This window comes from Phasianus colchicus, chromosome 7 (genome assembly GCF_987193195.1).
Source record: "Phasianus colchicus chromosome 7, bPhaCol1.hap1.1, whole genome shotgun sequence".
Classification (NCBI taxonomy): domain Eukaryota; kingdom Metazoa; phylum Chordata; class Aves; order Galliformes; family Phasianidae; genus Phasianus; species Phasianus colchicus.
The window spans coordinates 21,382,958-21,406,467 of record NC_143442.1 but is presented as its reverse complement, the minus strand read 5'-3'; the positions used below and the strand labels follow the sequence as shown (position 1 = coordinate 21,406,467).

At 38.1% G+C, this 23,510-nt stretch overlaps 1 long non-coding RNA gene across 4 annotated transcripts in view; it reads left to right on the top strand.

Moving 5' to 3' along the window:
- LOC116232825 (uncharacterized) overlaps positions 1-23,510 on the top strand; it is a 405,094-nt gene that overhangs the window by 139,399 nt on the left and 242,185 nt on the right. For 2 of the 4 annotated variants that reach the window (XR_016468302.1, XR_016468304.1), the window contains one exon: positions 7,328-7,380. This is a non-coding gene — a long non-coding RNA (uncharacterized LOC116232825). Of the gene's footprint in view, positions 1-4,477; positions 4,695-7,327; positions 7,381-12,193; positions 12,362-23,510 lie in introns of those variants that run through there. The other 2 variants (XR_016468305.1, XR_016468303.1) reach the window with 2 other exon arrangements.

The window sequence follows — 23,510 nt, the reverse complement described above, 5'->3', positions numbered from 1 at the left end:
TTTTCAGTTAGAAAATATAAAAATCTTTTGAGGTTTCTGTTCTTGTTCTCTTTTTTGATCATAAATATCAGTCTGGTTCAAGTAAGACTCATCAAAGGGTAGTTTTGACAAATCAGTTTATGATTTGAATTTATGAAAACATGCCACACAGTCTAATTACTTGATGAGAGCTGTCATTTTGGTGTCCTTTTACTAGAGAAATTGCTTCTTAAGCTAATCAGCCAAATTCTTGGCTGCTGCAGATCTGAGCATCTCTACAAGTGTTTCTGGCAAGATCCCTGAAGTCAGCACCATCACATCACTGTCTGCTGAAGCTGACATTTTCCATGTGTAAGGACTACAAGATCAAGCCTTATTTAGTAGAGGGAAGCTTGTTATTAAAAAAAATCAGAACAATAAATTATGTTAATAACTTTTTTAAGATTTTTGACTTTTTTGAGATTTTAATTTGCCTCTGCAAGACATCATTCTATTTTATTTTTTCTGCATTTTTATTTTTCAGCACTAGGACGTGACAGGTTGTGAATTATGATCTATTCATTCATGCCCAGTTTCAACACAACTGGGTGTTAATTAATACTCCATAATTCATATAGCAGAGTATCTTATTACAATTATAAAATTTTATTAGAATTTTTTTAATATTTATATTGTTAATTAAATGATGATGAGTCTCATAAATTCTGAAAAGTGAATTTTGTTGTATTAGGCACTATTCAGATTTTGTCTGTTAGCTAGTTAGGTACACAGTCTTCTATTATTTAATACACTATGTAATAGTGTTGGGCTATGAGTTTTCAGCATATGGATCCCCTTTAACAGAAAATTTTCATTATCAATTTGTAAACATCAGGATCAATATGGAAATGTTATTTCCTTTTACAGAGATAAATTTATTAAATGTAAGAAAGAGGGTTTTTAAAAGGCCAAAACAACTCAGATCACCTAAAACCTCGGGCGAGTGAAGTGTTGTTTTTCTGAGGGCAAAAACGTCTCTCCTAAATATTTGTCTGCTAACTTTCCTAAAGCACTTTAGTCTTTAATGTTTCGTGTCTACCTGTGCATTTCACCTGTATATTTGCATAGAAAGCCTCATTCCAGTTTTATATAAGTACTTAAGAGTACTGAAGGTCAAACACATACTTCAGTGTGTCCTACATTAGAGTAAGATCTATGGTAATCTCAGCACATCAGAAGACATCGAAGACCTGATGCATACTGGGAATTGTAATTCAAATTCGAAATCAAATTCGTAATTCAAAATGTGGATTACATTACATTATTAGGATGAAGAAATCACAATTCTGTTTGTTACTCATGAAATCAAAGCCATGACATGTATGTAAATCTTACAGAAAGATGCAGCAGCCAGAGTGCATTAGGTACAAAAGCAATTTGTTCAGTTAGAAAGTGGCAGGCTTTGCATGATATAAACAGTAGAAAATAATTCTTTTTTTAAAAAAAATATTCTCTAACATATTTCTGATTGACTTGTACAAAAAAATTCAATTTGAATTTAATTGTACAAACTTTTGGATGAACTCAATGCCCATGCAGGTGAAATTACCTTGAGCCAGGTGAAGGCCTCAGGAGATACACCAATAACTCACCTATTCCCCAGCCTTTGACATTCTTTTGATTACAAGTGGAATAAAATCATGGTCCCAGGCAGTCACAGTATAAAGAACGTAGAGCCGAGCGCTCTGAAGCAGTGGATTTTGTGCGGCAGCATCCACTTACTTGTCAGGTTCTGCTGTTCTGAGAGCGCAGCCATGGTTGCCTACTGCTGCTTCATTAATAATGGAGCACTCACATAAATTCCATACAAAATTGATTTTTGAACAGTGCAAAAGAATCCGACATGAAGTCTTAAAATTATGAACAGACTACTCAATGACATTTACTTTGCCTATAAGAACGCACTGTCCCATAAACACTTTTACTGTATTTCTGCCTGTTAAACAACCATTTTTTTGAGTGTTGTCCAGCCTGCTTGCTGTGACATGGCACTGTGAGCTGATAGATACTTAAAACAGTATGTGGACTCCCACATAGAATTGCTCAGGTTGGAAAAGACATTAAAGATCATTGAGTCCAACCACAGTCTTGAGTTCCAGCCAATGATCTCTGTTCAGCCAGTCCAGCCTCCTTGCCCATTGGCTTGTCTTCCGTGACTTGGGGATGGCCAGTTCCTGCACCTTTAAAATTGCTTCCTTAAAGTTTTTCAAGCCTTCCTGGGCTCCCAAGTTATCTACCGCACACTCTAGGAACCTCTGGAAGTATTCTCTACCTGCTGTATTATAAGTCCAGCAGATGTCTGGGAAGTTGAAGTCCCCCACAAGAACAAGGGGGAGAGACCTTGAGAGCTCACCCAAGTGTCTATAAAGTATCTTGTCCATCTCTTCATCCTGGTTGGGTGGCCTGTAGCAAACTCCCACGATAATATCAGTCGTGTTGGCCTTCGCTTTTATTTTGACCCATAAGCTGCAACCCTATCATCACCATCATTCATTTCCATACATTCATATTCTTTCTTAACATTGAGGGCTACACTACCGCCTTTCCTGCCTTGCCTATCTCTTTTGAAAAGTCAGTAGCCATCCATCACAGCACTCCAGCTGTGCAAGTCATTCCACCATATTTCATTGATGGCAACTGTATCATAGTTTTCCGACCTCACAGTGGCCTCCAGCTCCTCCAGTTTATTATCCGTGCTGCATGCATTAATGTAAAAGCACATGAGCTGAGCTTCCTTTTGAATGGCAGTAGTCCTAATATCCTCATGACCATACTCAAGTGTTTCCATAGCCACCAACCCACGCTTCCTACAAAAGGGTGAGTCGTCTTCCTCCTTCACTAAGACACAAGGCTGTGGGATCTTACTAGCACATCCCTCTCCTACAAGCACTGAGACGTTACATACAGCCTCCATTCTAGTGGCCCCAGTTACACCCCTACCCCCCTTCATACCTAGTTTAAAGCTCTATCAATGAACCTTCCCAACTCCCATCTTAAGACCCCTTTCCACTGGTGGGAGAAGCTACTCCTATTGGTTGCCAGCAGGCCTGGTCTCATGCAAACAGAGCAGAGGTTAAAAAACCCAAACCCCTGCCAGGCACACCAGGCTCAGAGTCAGGTATTAATCTGTTGGCCCATCATATTTAGTTCTCGTCATTCCCTATACCTGGAGGGATAAAGGAGAACACAACTTGTGCACCCAAACCCTTTACCTGTTGCCCCAAGTCCTTTTTCATAGTTTTTAGGGAAGTTCTTCCTATTTCATCACTGCCTACCTGAAACAACAATAGGGAATAGTAATCTGAAGGTCGAATACTAGGGAAGGAAGTTTCTTCCTTACATCTCTAACCTGGGCTCCCAGAAGACAACAGACCTCCCTCTATAGAGGGTCTGGTCTACATATTGGCCCTTCTGCTCCCTTCAGCAGAGAGTCACCAATGACAGTGACCCATAGTTTTTTCTTTGCCGATGAGGTTTTAATGCTGAGGTCTGGTTTAGACTTTGGTAACACCACCAAAGTCTAAAGAGATGGTGGAGAGAACCACCATCACCAGCATTGTCCACATGTCCCTGCAGAGCACTGTACTTCTTCCACAGGGGCAGCTGGGGAGGCAGGGGAATCTCTGGGAGGGTGCGCCTGCATCTCTGAGCAAGGGCCTTTTGCCATTGCCCCATACCCCCAAATTCTTCACAATTGTTGCTAGGGGGAGGAGAGGACATGGGGGAACACTCTCAGCCTTCTGGTTCCCTTCTGTCACCTGTTTGCAAGGCAGCAGGGGTTGACGTGCTCCATGTGGAGCCTCAGCTGGCTGCCAAGATCTCAGGGCCGATAGGGTTTGGCACCAATCAATCTCCTTCTCACATTCCTTTATGCTCCTCAGCCTCTCCACCTCCTCCTTCAGGTCAACCACAAGGCTGAGTAAGTCATTTAACTGGTTGCATCTTACACAAGTGCTGTCACCCTCACCTAGCACTGCAAAGGCCAGGCTCTGGTATTCACTACAGCCAGAGACCTGCACAGTAGCATCTTCCTTCGGGAAGATGCTGGGTCTCCACATTTTTCTTGGCCGCAGCTTTGCTTTTATGTGAACGTGGGACCTCTGGGTCTCCACATTTTTCCTGGCAGTAGCCTTCCGCCGGGTGGGCAAACCAGCAGACTCACCAGCACTACTCGGGTAGCCTGAATGGGGTGTGACTGGTCAGCCCTGCCCTGCTGCCGGTAGTGCTGCCACCTCCCTGCCCCGTTACCAGCCCGTTAACAGGTGCCCCAGCACTTATCACTCTCTTCACAGTGATAACGAGCCTCCTCGCTGCGCAGTCCCGCGAATGGGCTTACGGGCTTACGGTTTCTGCACGTTTGAACAGCCCACGCGATTCACGCACCCTGACTCCTCCGCTCCGTCCCTGCTGGGCAGCGACGCGCCGTTGCCCTCCCGGAGGCATTTTCTAGGTAGGGATGCAGAGCCGTTGCCCAGGCAACGCCCGCGGCACGTCAGCCGCTCTCTTGAGAGCGTTATCTCGGGGCTCCCTGGATGAGGGAACCGACAGAAACCCTCCTGTACTTCTCCATCGGTCGCTGCGGTTGTGACCGGGACAGCCCCGAAGCAGCGAACCTTGGCGATCAATTTTGTTTCCTTATTCAAACTGCAAGTGGCAATATCATTTTCATCACATAGGTGAATGATGTTAATGGCTCATGATCTAGTGAAAGAATGCTAACTGAGGAATTTCAAACATACTGTTTGGAAAAGAGTGAACATGCTTCTGTAGCAGAAAAGAAATGTTCTTGTCCTTTTCTTTAAGCTTTGAAAGAAAAAAAAGACGAGTACAGATCAAAGATTCCTGGAGTTGAGGCCCGGGATGGGGAAATGGGAGAGCTTCATTTTCATTGTTTGGAGCCCACAGATTTGTCTGTGACTTGAATTATTTTACTAAACGCTTGATTTAACCTGCCATTCACTGAAAAAAAAAAAAAAAAAACCTTGATAAAAATAATTGTGAGTGTAACTTTACGTTCAACCCTTAATCATACCTCTCATCAACAATATGCATGTACAAACAGTTTTAAAGCAGTTTTAAAACACTGAAGATATTTTTCTTCCTGACTGAAGATATTTCTTATTGTTGGAATAGGCCTGATAATGAGTCTCAGGAAAATAAAGTCGATGTTTGCAGAGATCTCACAAGTATTCTGCAAATGCACATCTTTTTCTTTTCGGTGTGGGTGACTGAAGCATTTTAGTTAACTGAAGTCAGAGTGTATGGCCTCCTTGCTTAATACAGTATTTCTAGTACCAATGTACTGACAAACAGCACATCTTCTGTTGTGTAGCTGTTCGCTCCCAGCAGCTGGACTGTGGCTTTTGACTTTGTTACTTCTGTCCGGATTATGAAGTTCCAGAACCACTCCATGTTAAAAGATCAAAGACGTGGCTCTGCCAATTAAACCTACGGGTTTTATAGGAGTATGATAGAAGTTTTAACAGCCCTGTCCAACATTTGCTACCACTTTTATAACTTGAGAGTTAGAGGTTCCAAGAAGCTAGCAGTTATTTTCTAAGGTGTTTCCAACAGAAGTGTTGAAATTTAGTAACTTGGAAAAGTAGGAGAACTGCAGAAAAAGCTAGCTGGCTTTATATGTTACTTAACTACGGGTTCTTGATCAACTGAAGCAAGCTGTTTCTGCTTCTGGATTTATAGTAGAATTTGAATTTTGCATGGATTTCCAATTGTTCTTCAGTCATGGACTCCTTAACACTTCACCTGGAAAGAGTTCAGGATTACACTGTTCTAAAACTTCCCTTAAAAGTCCTGCTCTAGGTATAAGCATAAAACCCAACAACTCTCACATCCTCAATAATCTTTCATAACAATCAAAATATACTTCTAAAACCAGTGACTTCTAGCCAGAAGAGCACCACGTATTTTCCAGCCAGTGTTTAATAAAGGAATCTTACTAGTAGCTTTTGTAACTTTTACTATAATCATTTAGCAACTTGAGTATAAACTCTTGGATAATAGTTGAGCAATCTTCCATGCACTTTGATTGCTCCAATAGCTGATCAGACTTTCCAAGCACACATGTACATTCAAACTTTGCTACCAGCAATAAGAAAAGCCTGTATTTTCCCCCTTGGAGTTACTGCTGAGATATGGAGTGATGGAATGTTGCTGAGGAGTAGCAATTGCTTTTAAAAAGGAGGTTGGGTGATTAGGTATGAACTAACTAGTTAGTAACAAGTTTAGAGAAGTTATGAGAGAAAGCATATCTAGCAGAATAGTTTGCTGAGAGGCATTCCTCCAGGGAGAATAATGTTATGAGATAGATGTGAGATGTGTGAGGGTAATAGGGCACAGAGGAGGAAATATGTTATCAGAGCTGCTGATTGGAAGTCAAAGCTACTAGGGAGCTGAGTAGTAGAAGTCAATAACTACCATATGTCCCATAAAGTAATATATATTTCATGGAGATTGCTAAAATATGGAGCCACTGTTTTGATAAACAATGGCTACACTGGAACTGAAGAGGAAAACACAGCAGTAAAGGAGGACCTTTTTTCTGAAATGATCTTTCTTAACATGTGACTTGTGCTGCAGAATAATCCTTTTTCTGATAGGTGGGCCAGAACACTGAGTTTTGGTTCTGCTGCTTCATCATCACCATGTAGCACTAGATAATGATGAAATAAATGTGAGAATGCTACAACATGGGGATAAATGCCATTACACACTGCTAACAAAATGAGCAGGGCTGGACAATCAGAGGTTATGGCTCAGCATTTTCTGGATAGCTATCCCATGCAGACTTGTTTCTTGAATTTCTGTAGTACAGCAGGATTTGTTTGTGAGACATAAAGCTTAGCATTCAATGGATATTGGTTCTTCTGTTCAAAGGAAATTCTCTGAACGTGAATTTTGAAAGTTATAGTGCTGCTTCACTTAAATAACTACCCAAGACATCTTAAAGTGAAGAATGATGCTTTGCTTCCTGTAGTAGGAAATAAGTTAGATGGATGGAAAGGAGGCTGCATCTCCACTGACCAGTGCAGTATGTGAGCAGATGATACAAAATGCATTGCAGCTGCAGGTTACTTCTGCGTAAGCAATTTCTGCCCAGCATACAATATCACAGCAAATACTCCAATATTCTTGGGTTACTAGACTTGTCTATATATGAAAATTTATGTGTCTGCTTTGTAGTATATGTACTTTGTTGTATGACATCAAAACAAACAAAATTCACCTTGGGTTGGGAAGATGAGACTTAGCTCTGAGACATTCTTTAAATTTTTGTTTTTTAACTTTTCAGGATTTCATCATTGTTAAACCCTGAGGTACTGGGACATACACGTACAGCCCAAGGTAAGCAGGTCTTTTTTTCTTTTTTATTTGTACCAGTTTTGAGTACATCTTGCACACCATAAGCAGAGACATTACAAAAATTAATGCTTATTTTTATAAGCACTGTTAACAATTCAAGTGACAGCTGAACACTGACCACAGCAGAAATGTAAGGAAGTTGAAAGCACTTGCTATGCATATTTGGAATGAGAATGTTACATATTTTTCCCCTTTCTTCTGAACATCATTTGCACTGCAATGCTGTGACCCAGACTATTACCTACTAACAAGGGTGGTAGCTAAATGGCCAGTTGCAAAATTTGGGATGATAGCGTGCCACATTGAAAGACAGAATATTGTACAGTTTACCATGACAGCAAAGAGGCAAGCAGAGGTTGTTATGCAGATTCTCTGTGAAGAGCTAATGCCATGTTTCTCTAAGTAACCATGTGTGTAGGAATGTGTTTTGGGAAGAGCTGGACAGAACATTTTCTGTCAATAACTTATTTTTGGAAAAATATGCTTCCTATTAAAAAAGTATTTTGTAATGTTGTTAGAGCTGGGTTATTTTTCCCCCATAAGAATCCATTAGGAAAATCTGATGTCTTTTAGAAACAATATTTATTAAACTATGGCTTCCCACTAAATATATTTTTCAGCACATTATGAGGCAAAAAATTTTCAATAAAAAACTTCAAAATATTGCAGGGTTTTATGGAATAAAGATCTGTTTTGACTCTTAGGAACTAAAGAACCTTTAGATTCAAATATCCGTGGTGGATGTTATTGATGTAGAATATATATTGATTTTTTAAATTTGCTTACTGTGTTTTCAACAAGCTTCAGCACAAAGAGAATTGCTTGGAAAATGAATGTTCACAGATATCTGTGAAGGCTTCTGTGAGCCTGGTCAAAGATCGTTTAGTATCTGCAGATGTCTAGGAATGCAGAGTATCATTGGTAAACGAAGCCTCTGTTCTTATATGCTGGTCTCTGCTTCAGAAGGGAAAAATTATGATACACTAGTCAACTACAGGCTAGCTCAACAGGCTTTGTCAAGTGGAAAGATGATTCTTTCTTATGTCTTGTATCAATTTTTCTTTTGTACCAAGTAATAACATTATAAAAGAATTCATCTTCCTGTCCAATAGATCCAAAACTTTATACCAATAATCAACTGCAACAAGATGTTTTTAATCTTTTTTTATTTAATATTTTTCAATGTGTTCACATCCCGCATTTTCATGTGGTGTTGACAGCTCGTTATACTTGGTGTTTTTCTGAAATTCTGAGATCTCTAGATTCTGCAGCTGCTTCTGTATTTACTATATCTGTGCGTTTAGATATATATATTTTTTTGCTATAGAGCAAATACTAAAAATACAAATATTGCAAGGTTAAAAAATCAGTACATTTGCCACAGTAGTTTAAAGTTTTGGGGCTTTCTGTCCAAGAATTTCTGAATCCTTTGCTTTAATCAACTCACTTTTAGTATGTGTGCTGAATTCAGATACATTTAATTACTACTCCAAAACCAAATTTTGTGTTTATAAAATTTAATGTCAATAAAGTGACAGTTTTTTTAAGCATGCCAATATTGTAATGCAGTTCTAACAGGGTCAAACATCAGTTACAGGGTTAAAACTCCACTAAGTTGCAGAAATTCCATTTATAACACTTGGAAAATTTATGTTATACAAGAACCCATGACGTAGTGCTTTTCTGAATTCATCAGGAAATTTTAAAACAGTGACAATCCACTTTAGTGTGATGTGTGACAGTCTTCAAGACAAGAGGTCTGATCCTTTAAAACATTTTTCCTGATTATATTCCAATGTATCAGAGAAAGCAATTAACATTTCACACTTCTCCCCATTCCTTTGCTTGTATAATCTATTCTGGAAAATATTAAGCTGCAGTGGGCTATAACTCAGAAGACTTCAGCTCCATCTGAGTGTCTCCCAGTCTTTTTGACTGGTGCAAGTCACCCTCCTATGCTGAGTTTCTTACCTGTAAATTGATTATGGCAACTATTTGCTCCCATTGCCTAAGTAGCCATGAACTTTGGGAATACAAGCTGTGTGTAAACGGTAGCCAGTACAATGGTACATGCCTTTAAAATCTCCTGAATCCAGAATTATATAACAGTAATGTAAAGAAATTGTAAAAACAGTGGATACTTTTCTGTTTACTGTAAACATTCTCACAAGAGCAGTGTGGAAAACTGAAAGGGAAAATAAAGACACATTGTGGAGTTCCACTAGGAAAGCTTGAAAAAACAGTTTGGACTTGAGACTTACTTATGATAACCTATTTCCAGTGCCTGTTTTTGAGGAAAAGTAGTAATAAATGCCACAAAATGTTTTAAAGGGAGCACTATATGAATCTACTGCGTTGTGTGGATACGGTTTGTTTCTGGACTAGGAAGCGGAGTCTGAAACTTGGCAAGAATAAGATGGCCTATGACTAGCTTCATGTACATCGTGGCTTCCTACTCTAAAGGAAATCATTTGATAAAGCTGAGCAGATCTGTTTTACTTTGTATTATATTTGATGAACAAGAAAATCTCTAATGTTTGGCTAACCTTTCAAAAACTTTATTGTGCTTTCACTGTTCAGGGAAATTTTTAAGTTAGCATTAGCGTGAAAAACTACAGATGTTAGTTCTTTCTCTTTTGTCTAAGATCAGATTTATCTAGCTAACCAACATTAAAAAAGTGTAAATTTCTGGCAAATACAATGAATCTTGAATATATTAAGGGAACAAACAGATGAACCATCTGGAAACAAGACATAGATCTGAAATAACTATGCCAGTGGCACAATCCAAACATAATCCCTGGCATAATTTACACAGAGCAACCCTATCAAGAGCCAGAAACTATTCTTTTAGAAGGTTGAGTTTAATAATGACTGCACATTACCATTCCGCTTGCTGGGTAAATATTGACAAAAGAGTGGCACATGCTGTACAATTGTATCTGCATCCTCCATTCCCTCTAGGGAAATGTCTGTATTCTGAATTTTCTCTACTTTTTTTTTTTTTCTTTTTGTCTTTCCCACCTCCTTCACATCTCGATTTATTTTATTAAGTGTAGCCCTGCAACTGCAGGAATTGCTTTGTTAACTTTGATTTTATTTATTTTTTTAATAATGATACATTATACACATTATAATTCATAACTGATTATGCACACAAATGCTTAATATTATGTAAAATATGACAATTTGATAAGTGGAGAAAATTTGCACATCTCCATTAAGTAGACCTTAATTTTACCAAACACTATTAAAGATTCACACCCAATTTATCAGTATTCTCTTTTAGCTATCACTTGAAGAGATTTCAGGTCAAATAAGATGGTCACATATCCCCATGCAAACTGCTTGTGATAAAAAGTGCTAGGTTTTACTGTTACGTGAGTAAGTAATGAGTTTCAGCTGGGTGCATTTTCCCATGGCAGTGAATTGTTTTGGTAGCTCTCACTTTCATTGGCAGTGATCATGGGGCAACACAAATTAGATCCTGTATTTTTTATGTCTCTACATTGCTAGCAAAGGAGAGACACCTCAACAAACAAATGTTGAAAAGTGTTTGCAAGGTGTTTTGAATGGTGAATATATTGCAAAGCTGGATAGGATCTAGGTTGCATTATATCTTAAAAAGTGACTGATTTAAGCCCATACCTAATGTATTTTGTGGGTTAGCATTAATTTGACTTGCTGAGTGGGTGGAATTTATGTATGTAATGCATTGCACTAGGCAAATAAAAACATCTTCCTTCAGTAATAAAGGCGAAGGCAGGCTCCATACTGGCAAGACAAGTATTATCTTCAAAGATTAACTTAATTAATATCCATCTGATTCCTGTGGCACAATGATGCAACACACTGCAAATGACCACTGCCAGGAAATACAGTTCTGGCATTTGACTTCAAGCTGATTTTTATTGTTTTTATTTTTAATCTCTGCTCAGCATTTGTCTCATCTACTTCAATGGCATCCCATTTTTCCCCTTTCCCTCCTTCCCTCTTTTCTATTACTCTTAACATTTTAGTTTTCCATTTCCTCAGGTATTTCAAATTATCTTAGTTCAAAAGGTTTTATCACCTTTCCTTTCACTTCTGTTCTTGTCTTGCTTCCATAACATGCAACAACAAACATTAAAATACTTTCACTAGCACTTAACAGTATGTCAGACAAACATAATCACAGCAAGTACAGACTTTGCTCTGGAAAGCTTCCTACTTTAATTAGATTTCCAGAACAAACTTTAGAAATGGACATGGAGAAAAGGAAGAGAATTTCCACACTGGTAACAGATTTGGAAATAGAACCTATTTGTGTGTTTCAACTTACTGTGATACTTACTTATTCTACTGATATTTCCTTTGCTTCTACTCTTTCCATAAAAAAGTTGGCTTTGTTTTGCCTGAGAGGAAAAGATGCCATGTTTTTTTGTAAAAACCCTTCTACACAAACAAGGGCCTGACTTACTGAAATGAAGCTCCATTGCTCTCAGAACTGAGCCTACACCAAAAACCTAGTTGGGACTGTACACAAATTATAAATTGTATTTGTTATTAATATAGCATATTTTGTAGCCTGATCATGCCTCTTCAGTATGAGTGTAAGAAGACTGTTTGGTAATCAGAATAAAATGAAGTCAGTTTCAGTCTGTGCAAATGGGTTGGATGATGATTTAAACAGGTAGATGAGATTTCCCTTCATTTGTGTGGAAGCTCTATGTGTATATCTAAAGATAAAACATGTGTCAAGTATTCTTTTCTTTTTAATTTCCCCTCTTTTTTTTTTTTTTCTTTTCACTTTCAGGATTATCTTTTTAGGGGCTGGAAAGTGTTTACTCTTTCCAAAATCTATGGAAATAATGATCTGTGAGTGTGTCTTTGCCTGTGAGGTCAGCCAAAGGATTTTTACCATTTCTGGAATAGATTCTTAAAAGCTCTAAGTATTCCAGATCCAATCAACAACTTATATGTTGTAAGTATAACCCAGAGCTCTGTGAATCAAAACAATGCATTCCCTCACTAATAATGGAAAAATCTGGGGTTTTGGCAGCTGAAATCTGTTTGCCTGAAGTTCTGACCCTGAACACTATAAGCCTAAACAATTACATCTATTCAAGTGAGCTAAACAAATGTACTGAGGCAAATGAAGTTCCACAAATGCTTCAGATCTTTCTGGCTAACTTTTTGAAAGATATGCTCCAGTTCAGCCACAAATTACTTGGCTAGACACTGAAATTGCTGGGTGAAATCCTATGGTCTGTATTTTACAGCATTTCAGACTAGATGATCACAGTAGTCACTTCTGACCTTGAAATATGTGGGTTGGCTGTTAACCTAAGTTAGCGATGCCAAAGTGAAGAATATAGGAATGTGGGGGTTTTTAGCATATTAAAACCTGTTAGGTTTTTAATTTTAATTTTAATGAATGCCCCATTTAAAATAAACAAGTTGTCTGGAAGTGCTAGAAAAAAACAGTACTTAATCAATTGCCCAATTCAGTGTTAAGGACAAAAAAAAAAGCAACAAACTACTTAATGGGGAGGTTTTTCTGACTTCCTTTTCTGATTTAGTATTTTCTCAAAGTCTTCATATTGCCAAACCTTTATGGACTCCTTATATTATAGAACTTGCTTGATCTTAGATGTAGTATTTACTTTTGTGGGGCTTGCTGTAAAAAATGTTACAAAATAGTATGTTTGAAATTAAACACATGGAATATCCCTATGATTTTCCACCTTTAATTTATTACTTTTTGTAATTAAAGAAGGAGAAACTGAGTTCTTTTTTCCATTAAACCAATTCTCTAATATTATTCCAAAGGAGAAGTTTTACATCACTTTTGTCAAGAGAACTTGGATAAGAGAACTTATCCTGGACTGCTTACTTGGGTAGGCTTCCACATAATTCTTCTCTTTTCCTGAGGTGCAATAGCAAAACGTGCTTTTTAATTTATATTTTTGATGCACTGGCATTTTGAAGCACATTTAAGTGTCTAGTACATCAGTTTTTTTATTCCCTTATATGTAATAAGAATTTAATTGCAAGGGAATTTGCCACTTTTAAACTTTCAGCACAAAGTCAACATACAATTGTGGGAGTCCAACATGGACAACTAGGCATCTAAGGCCTCAGGTGAGTCATTTGGGGCTGTTTAGCCTGGAGAAGAGAAGGCTTCAGAGAAACCTGAAAGTGTCCTTTCAATATCTAAGGGGGGGCTATAAGAAGTGCACAGAGTTTTTAGCAGAGTCTGTTGTGATAATCCATTTAGGTTGGATGTAAGAAAGAAGCTCTTACAATAAAGGTGGTGAGGCACTGGCTCAGGTTGCCCAGGAAGGTGGAATTTTTAAGGTTTCCTTCTTTCTAGTATGAATTCAGAATTCATTTTCAGTGCATAACCATTTGTTTCTAGTTGGTGAACAAGGCTGAATGTCAAGAATATAAAACTACAGTACATTTTATATTTAAGTGATATCACTTTGTGCACCCAGGGTAGCTTCTGGTGCTGGTGTCAGTGGGTACTTTGTAATGTCATCTCACAGTGAAATTCAAAAACATTGAAAAGGAATCTGTCTCAAGCATTTCTGACAGCTTGTATCTTTCAGTTGGATGACTGGCTTACTTAAAGTCTTGTGAATTGTATTTCTGCAACATGAAAGATTTACTATTTTTTCACATTTTACAATTTTTATCAATTAGTTTTGTTGAAGTGAAAGTACTGCTGATTGTACAGTGAAATACAGAAAGATAAAAAGTATGAAGTGTTACATGTTTACCTGCAGACTGTGGTGAAAAATGATAGACAGGTGACCTCGTGGTCTCCTGTTGTTTCACCATAGCTCATCCCAATCAGGAATACTATGTCTTAGATTACAAGAGAGCTCTCTAAATCAAGACACGTAGTCAGGAACAGAAACCATGTACTTATCAATCATATGCACAGAGAACTGCTTTAAAACTCTGTCCCTGCATTCACAGAAGTCAGTTTCTTCCTTGATTGCTTCACGTCCAACTCAAGATGCCAAAAGCACTGTACTTCAGTGGAACAGTGACCTAAACAGCCTGGATACACTGGCATTAACCAAGAAGCATTCTGCTTCTACTTAACGCATTTTGTTTCCATCATGCAATGATCAATGTATTTGATCACTGAAGAAGGTTTTAGCTGCCATAGTCCATCATAAAAAAAAAAAAAAAAGATCCCAAACTATAGGATAGCTACCATTTTTAAAAATCAAGCCCAAAGTTTTGGTTTGTACTGCTTTAGAAAACAGCAGAACAGTCATTACACTATGCTTTCTGCAGTATGATGATGAGCAAGTAATTTCTGCATTTTATTAACTGTTTTTTTTAAATGTTCTTAGACACTTTCATACAACTCATAGAATTGCTTTCCACCAACTAGGAACTTGAATGACTTCAGCTGCATCAGAAAGTTCCCATTATCCTAGAACAAGTCAAGACTAGAAAGGCAGTTGTGACTTCTTTTTTTCTTCTCTTTGATACACAAAAATAGAAGATTCCCTAAAAGCTTTTAGAATACTAAAACAGGTCTTCTGCTGACAAGGTAGCTATATGTGTTCTGCCTTCTTTCAGCTTGCTTTTTCCAGTCCAGTATTTTCCTTTTCTGGACTGTATGTCAGCCAACCAGTGTCATCCAGGCCCCAGTCTTGGCTAGACATCGAAACAGACAGGAAGCAACATAGCCTGGATCTAATGAAAAAAAGATGGGGAAACTGCCATGAGTATCCTGATGACATCCCAGCCTGATCTTTTTGGCCTCTTCTGGAGAGACAAAGGTATCAAATGAGACTAGAGAAAAACTGATCATCTTACTATCAACCTAGATTTTCTCTTCACATCCCCTAGTTTTTTTCATTTAAGTCGTACTGAGTTTGGAAGTTTCACCCTTTTTTTTTGGAAATGAGAAAAAGAATTTTCTCAGCTCTTGGTGAATTTGTCTATTTTACTGATCATTCCAGATGGCTGGATCCTGTTTTCCCAGTGATGTACTAGGAGATGAATGTAATTAACTGCATTATCTCTGAGTAGGAGTTATATAAATCTACTCAGGAATAGAAGACTCAATAATGGTATAATTTCCTCCTTTGATATGTCTGACTCCTATTGATTTGAATGAAAATGTATGTGCATCTGAGGTACAATTTACATGGAGAATCTCTGGTTTGATCTACTAAATTAGATGAAAGATCAGGAGACAAACTGCTTCTGATAAAGATCTCATTTTGCAAATAGTTTGAAGTACCTCAAGTTTTTTCAAAATGCATCATGTTAACACTGGTCGTTCTGCAAATAAATAATTTATCCAATAAATAATAACTGATTTATCTAATATACAATTAGATAAGTCAAATAAAGAAAATTCTTAATTATTCTTTTATTTCCCCTTATCAAGGATAAAAGGAAATTATTTGTGGTCTACTGTATGTGATGGCTTTACAGTTATAATTAGTCTATTCAGTTTGCAACCCTTGCAAAAATACAGAAACAGTTTCAAAGTAACAGAATTCTCTTGGCGTTCTCTTTACTATTATTTCTCATGAGTTCTCAATCTCAACATTTTTGCCAATTAACAAACAAAACTCGTGCCTCATCTGCTTTCAGCAAGGAAGGTAGTGTAAATTCTTCTAGATCTTTCTTAAAATAAGAGGGCCCTGGTACAGGGTTTGTGTGAAAAAGCTTTATAGCGGCTCTTGATGCCATTCCAGAACATCCACCCTTTACAGAGAGCTCTGTTTCACTGCTGACAGAAGTGGGTGAGGAGTCCATCATGCAGCTGTGCCTCAGCTGCTGCACTCCTTATTGCTCATCGCAAGGAATTGCCCCGTTCTGTTTGTTCCTTCTCTGCTGTCTACTCTCTCCTATAGGAATCACCTTATCTGCTGGACCAATGAGACCATTAATGGAAACTCTCTGATATGCCATCAGAGCCCCACTTCTTGATCAATAGTTATTTACTTCTGAGAGGTCAGAGCTTGGCTAATATAGCTGAATAATTTTATTGATAGATAACATAACAATGAAAAATAAACTTTGAAATAGAAGATGAATGAATTCAGCACTTTCTTCAGGGATGAATATTATTACTTGAAAATTTTAATAGCTGGTGGAATGCTGAAAGGGCAGACAACAAAAGCATTGAATAATTGTCCTAGGACTATAATCAGACTTCCATTATTGACCTCTGCTAATATTCTACTGTAACTGTCTTCTAAATTGGTTCCTTGGGGCTTGAAATATACAGTGATGTTATGAGTTCCTATTGTAAATTGCCACACAGAAAAGTAGCAAGTCTCTGAAATAGTGCCGGCCCTCGTCTGATCAATACTCAATTCTAAGCAGTGCAAGAGGCAACTGTTGCCATAGAAACATTGATGTCACCGAGGTTGAACAGTGGCTCTTACAACAAATCATTTCCTTTGAGCAGTTGTAATTGACTATATGTACAGTTTGCTGTCACCTGAGACTATTTACATCAAGCCAGTAACAGAGCTGCATTAGTTATTCTGGGAGTAAGAGGGTTAGCTCTTCTTTTTGTGACCTTACAAATACCTAGGAGGATATTGCCATAGCAACTGGCAGTATAACAGGATGAACATTAAGGTAGCTACATAATGCAGTGGCATTCTTTTGGAGCATTGGAGATAGTTCTAATAAACTTCGTCTAGCTGCTGCATAATATAAACATGATATTAAATATATCTCTGTCACAAGTTTTGTCTTCCAGAACTGTTACCTTTGGCATAAGTAAAAGCAGGAATCTTCAAAACTTGCCACAGAACTTAAAAGCTACCTGTTTTGTACTGAGATGTTACCAAAAATTCTTTTCAGGAGAGTGAATTTAGGGTGGAGAGCCTTTTTCAGCTTTCAGATGTAGCGCTGATCTGCAGGCAGCACTGGTTTCAGAATTTGTCTCAATTGGTAAGGCACATTTTTTCATTTAGCAGGGGATTATTTACATGTATTTTTTAAAAATAAAGTCATTCAAGCAGTTAAATACATTATGATACTATGTCCTTTCCTGTATGGAGGTTTAGCGTAGGCACTGCATTAGTTCCTGTAGTGCTACCCGCATTGCATCTGCCTTTGTTCTGTGAATGATTCTGCAGGAGCTGATGGAACCTCCCTGTGCCCTGCAGTGCCTGATAGTTCCACACAAGGCTGAGATCAGGTTGTAAAGCACCCACGGTTTCCAGCAGCACGCGAGCTGTTCAAAGGAAAACCACAGTAATACCTAACTCTCTAAAGCTCTCTAAATGCAAATTGCTGGCCTTGCCATGAAAATATATATTATAGTACTTTTTAAAAGAGTGGTATCTGATGTGATACCATAATTACCCAAACCTGCTGTGTTCTGTGGAGGTAACATAAATTTAGTGACCTGTCTCTCAGTCGCGTGGACTAACATTCTCTGATCTGTCAATAATAAAAATGTTGAGTGTACAAGCTACTAATTTTCATATTTAAATAGCTAGCATCCATATGCATATACTTACAACTACATACACTGTCTTTCTGTTTTATATTGTAAAATATAAAATTAATATGATTGCTTATTCTAATGATATGATATTTCTGTAGGCTTAAAAGCCTCATGTAAGTAGGGAAGAAATGATTGAAATATGCAGGTTTTTAAAATACAGTGCCCGTGAAATCTCACAGCATCTCATGCCTCTCTCTTCTTTCACAAAAGCTTATGTGCATGTGTTTATGGTCCTGTTTATGATAATATGTGGTTGACATATGGAAATTGATAGCCACAAGAGATTGAGTTCTTCAAGACCTTTCTAAAAAAACGACAGCAACAGAGCTGTTTTTAAAAGTAATGTTTGTATGGCTAGGACATATTAGAAAAAGGTTATTTTCATATTCTTGGACATACCCATCTGATAGGAAGGAAGAAACTCCCTTTATTCTATCTTGGAAACTTTTCAGGGTTTCTTGTATCTTTTTCTGAAATGTCTATTACCACTTACTGCTGCAGACAAAGTCCAGGGGAATTACTGCACCAGTACAGCAGTTTGTATACAAGAATGGTTTGAAAAGTTACTGGACTATGAGTGCTGCCTGTGTCTTCAGGTGATATTTTCTGCTATTTAAAGATATGCTTTGTGGGAATGTATTTTTGAAATGCAACATAAAATCACAGCTGTGTAATATACAGTATATAACAGTAACTGAAAACAAAGTATGTGCTGACATTTTGATTTAGGTACACTAAAATTAATTTACAGTGAAGAACTGAGAAAGCCACATTCTTTCCTTCAGTTTCAAACACAGGCTTCCTCCCTCCCTCCCCTTTCTTATATATATATATATATATATTTTTTTTTTTTCCTAAGGAAGAACACGTAACTGTTCTGGAGTGAAGAGAGCAATCTTTAATGTTATATCATTTTTGTAAGACTGTCACATGGATGACTGGAAAAGAACATAGTACTGTTGATACATTTAAAAAGCTCTCCACCAGAACCCAAATGAAAACAGACTTTTTTTTTTTTGTATTCAGAAAGTGTGCAGATGAAGTTTTGTCTGTGACTCAGTTCTCATTTTGTTTCTGGGTGGCCATGTCAGCTGTTGCTTGTGGTCTAGTTCTTGTTTTGGGGTGAACAGAGTGTTCTGCTTTGCTCCCACTGGAAGTGTTGGTGTTAGCTGACCCAGATGAGACAGTTCTATCTGAAACAAACACCTGGGGTCAATTCTGAATTACTTTGAGGCGAACTTGAATAAAAATTTTAATTGAGCAAATTGAGATAACTCATATTTATACCTTCTAATTCTGTGTAAATATTAGAATTCTGAAAAACAAGGTCAAAGCATGAACTGTAAACAGTGTGGTATTAGCATCAGACACAAAGGAACTCAGAGAACTATTTCTGTAAATAACAGGCATACTTCATGAGAATGTCACTATTTTGGTAACTGTGAAATGTCAGCTCTTTGTGTAGTCAGAGCAACATAGTGGGGAGGACGAGTAATAAACATGGGGTGCTGAGCGGTAGGCAAAGTGGTGTATAGAAACAGCAGCACCACTAGTGAAAAGGACTGAAGTTCTGCTCTGTGCCATTACAGATGTCCTCCTGTACCCTTCATGATTCACTGGTAGAGAAATGCAGTCACAGTACTGATAGCCTCTCTGCTGAACTGCAGGATTTGGGACAGGAAGAAGTATTTTATACATTAGATGTGCTAATGCAGGCCAGGACTGTGAACTGTGAGATCAGTATAGCCAAGGGACAGCTCTTGAAGCTGATGAGCTCTACAAATGTGTGTGTGAAACTCTCAAAAGAAAGTTTTAGGTTGCTAGTAGTCTTTGGCCAGCACTGTATATAAACTTTCCATGACCCACAGACAGCTTTGCTTGCAGAGAGCACTGAAGAGGTTGAAACTGAGGGTAGCATTGTCAGGAGATGGAGGTTTAGAGAAGGAGAGCAAAAGTCCCAGAGCTGGGTCTTACTGTCTGTGTAATGACTTCCCATAGCTCAGTTAACGTGAACTCCGACCTAACTTTGTTCAGCAGAGAGACCTCCATTTTGGAACAGTTCTGCTCCTTATCATGAAAGAAGAAATACTGGAAAAGGAGCAGGAGAATGAAAAAGAAAGCAAAGCAAAACAAAAATGTGTTCTTCCTCTCCTTATTATTGCCTTTCTTGTGGATGCATCTCACTGCAGCAACTGTTTCTTATTGGCTACTCTGTCACTACTGCAGATGGAACACACTAGACCAAGTGTTTTGTCTTTGAGAATCTTCAGCAATGTAAAAGTCTTATAGAAAGGAATAAAATTGCTTCTCAAATGTGAACTCAGTAGGAAATCAGTAAGAAATTCTTTCTTGGCTCTCGATACCTTTAAGGTTTGGAATTTTAAAATCTGCTGCTCCCTCTCCTCTTTTCTCTTTCCTTCCCTTGTGTAACTTCTCTGAATTCAGCGTCAATTCTCTTGATCGACTTTGCTATTAAGTAGATGCAGAATCAGCTCTATTGTCCTTAATGGAATTTTCCAGTTTTGGCACCTTGTCCTTCCCAGTGTTACTGTTACATTTTAATTTGGATCCGTTTGTTCAAAATGCAGCCAGATACATTTATATTCTTTGTTAGGACACAAGCCACTCAGGCTTTGTCCAAGGAAGGGGAAAATAGACTGGTTAGAAGAGACAGATCAACTCCTTTTAAGGATCTCCTATAAATGCTTGTACCCTAGAGAAGCAACCAGAATTGCATTTCTTTCCTATTGTTGGTCAGAAATATGCAGATTACTTAATTGTCATGATTTTATTTTCAGAAGGTTTTGCCTATGCTGCCAAAAGGTGGCCCAAAACATCACTGTTTTTTAGAAATCTGGATAAAGTTCTGCAATATATTTTTCATGTTTACTAAATCTGTTTTTTACCCCTTAGAAGGCTAAAGACAATGAATTACATTCAACTTATAATTAGCTTTGGTGCAGTGTTTTATGCAAGAATCTTCTCCTTGAATAGCTTCAGCTATGAATGTATGAATAGGCGTGATCTCCAGATCATGAAACTGTGGTAGCAATAAGGCATTTGTCTAAAAAGCTGTTAATTGACAAGGTTCATTTTGCCTTTATGGGGTAGGGTTTTTTGCCAGTAACAAGTAGTGTTTCACTCTACTTGTGTTTCCCTAGAAATAAACAAAGAAAGCAGAAATAGATGCAGGTGTATCTTTTCCTGTCATGTTTATGTCTGACTTGCCCAGGATCTTCAGTGTGTTCAGGTACTATACTAGTGTTTCGGTGGTTGACTGTGACCTCAAAATCTCCTAGCTAGTGTTCCTGTGTCCTTTTCCTTCCTCACTGCACAGAGCTTTGCTAGAGGCAGCGCTCCCAGCTGTGATCACCTGAGTTGTCATACTGTGTAATCCTACCACTAGGAAGCCACCTTTCCTCCTTCCACTTGTTATGTGATAAATTCCCTTTCCTGGGGCTCCAGCTGAAATATAATGAGACTGAAAAGTGAAAGAGTTACTCTTATGACAGCACCCTAAACTTGAAAGAAAACAAAAGGATGAGAGTGCAAAATAATTTTTCGGAAGGGAAATAGCACTGTAAATTATTGGAAGAGCTGTGTGACAGCTCTTTGTATGGGTTAGTGGTAGAAATCTCTTGATAAATCGGAGTTTCTTGTTTCAAGACCAGAAAAAAAGATAGAAATTTCTTCAGAATTAGAAAGAAGCCACTCTTAAAAATAATTTTTCCATTAATAATAATAATTTGGGATTAGAAGGTGTAATAGACACATGCTAAGAAATGCAGATCTGCAATCTGTGGTGTGCAAGATTGACTGTCACTGGTAGATAGGGGTCCACAGCCATCATGGGCATCAGCAGTGTATGCATGTGAGAACTGGGGGAACGAATGAAAGGGAGCAGAGGGCTTCTGTTCTGTCTGAGAAAGATCTTCTCAGCACAGCAATCTGTTTTAATATCGTCTTAAGAATTCTTGGTGTGTGCTAAGGCATCTGGCACACTTTTCCACGATTGAATCTTTCACTGCTGAAATTCTGACCCTGCAGTCAAGGCTGCAGCACATCTTTCCCTGCATCCCTACTTATAGCATCTGTTTCAGGGCTGCAGTCTTCTGGAAGAGTTGTGTTCAATCTAATCCTGACTATGCAGTGCACACTGGTGGAAGAGCAAATTCTGTGGCCTGGATATTGCTGAGGTGTGGTTTTTTCAGGATTCTTGGGTCTGTGCCATCTGCATGGTCTGTGCCTTTAAAGAGAAGTGAAGTCATGTGTGTCTTATGTGTGAGGATCCTGACTGCTGACTTCTCTAGATGTGCTCACCCATTCTTATGAGGGAAGCAGTGAGTATATTATCTATCCCTGCTATGCTGAGACCTGAAGGAGAGGTGCACGCAGAGTGGAGGTGATGTCTGAAGCTTCACAGCCTCAGCAGTATTTTTGTCCACTCTGCTTCCCATTGCTGCCATTGGGCATTACTTGGCACCCATGTCCTAGAGAGTCCCTCAGCTGTACTATTTCTTGAGCCCTTCCATCACACTGCCTGGGCAGAAACACAGAGTGTGGATGTTCATTCAAGGTCTTTTACAGAAGGAACATTTGATAGCTATGATGAATGAGTGGTCCTCATATTGGCTGGCTGATTGAGTGGTCAAGGGGTTTTGATGTAGATTTGGCCTGTACTAAACTCAGACAGAAAGACAGTGGCTAAGCACCTAATGTAGCCTATTTTTTGTTTGCTTGTTTGTTTTCTGAGTTCCTTATCACAAAATTGTTTTTTCCTCTTTTTGAAAGTCTTTGTCAATGCCATTGCTCTTCTCTAGTGCTTTTTACCCAATGGATTTTCTTGCCATTCTAGTTTTGGGTAGCTTTCAGTCTTTTCTGCTGATGATAAATAGAAATTCTTTTGTATAAAGCTGTATTAAGAATTTTTATTGATGCTGGCCAGTTAATGACTTAACCTTCTCCAGTTTTCCAATATAACTTGTTATTTCACAATGGATTACAAATTAAACTTTATATTCAAATTCCTTCTATGCAGTTAACATTATTAATATTTGTAATTCTTTTCTGTTTTAAATATATAAATCTCAGACTATGCTACCCATTTGCCAGAGCAATATAACAAACCTTAAGACTAAGCTTAAGAGAAGCTTTCCTTTTCTCCCCCCAAAAAAGGAAATGTTGGCCTCAGAACAGCATAAGTTACGGATTTCTTTTCATGGCAATATATGATTGAATTTACCCGGGTTGCAGGAAAATAATTAAACAGAAATAACAACAACAACAAAATGCATTCCATTTGTTCTTCATGAAGCCAAGTATGCTTTTCCAAGAGTATTATACATTGCATCCACATTGGTATCAGTGCAAGATTATCAGTAGATAATAATATTAAAGTTCATCATGATTAATGTAATTAATAATCATACCGAAAGCAATAAAGATTAATCTGTGTTACTGGAAATGCTTTCAGATGCCATTATGGTCTCTACCATTGTGTATCTCATATTTAAGGCTGCTCTTTCCTTTAGCTAGAAGCTTCCTTCCCTTGCAAAAAGTAGAGATGGGCTGGACAGTTCATCTGACATAAAGTACCTCTGTGCCGGAATACTTAGCAGAG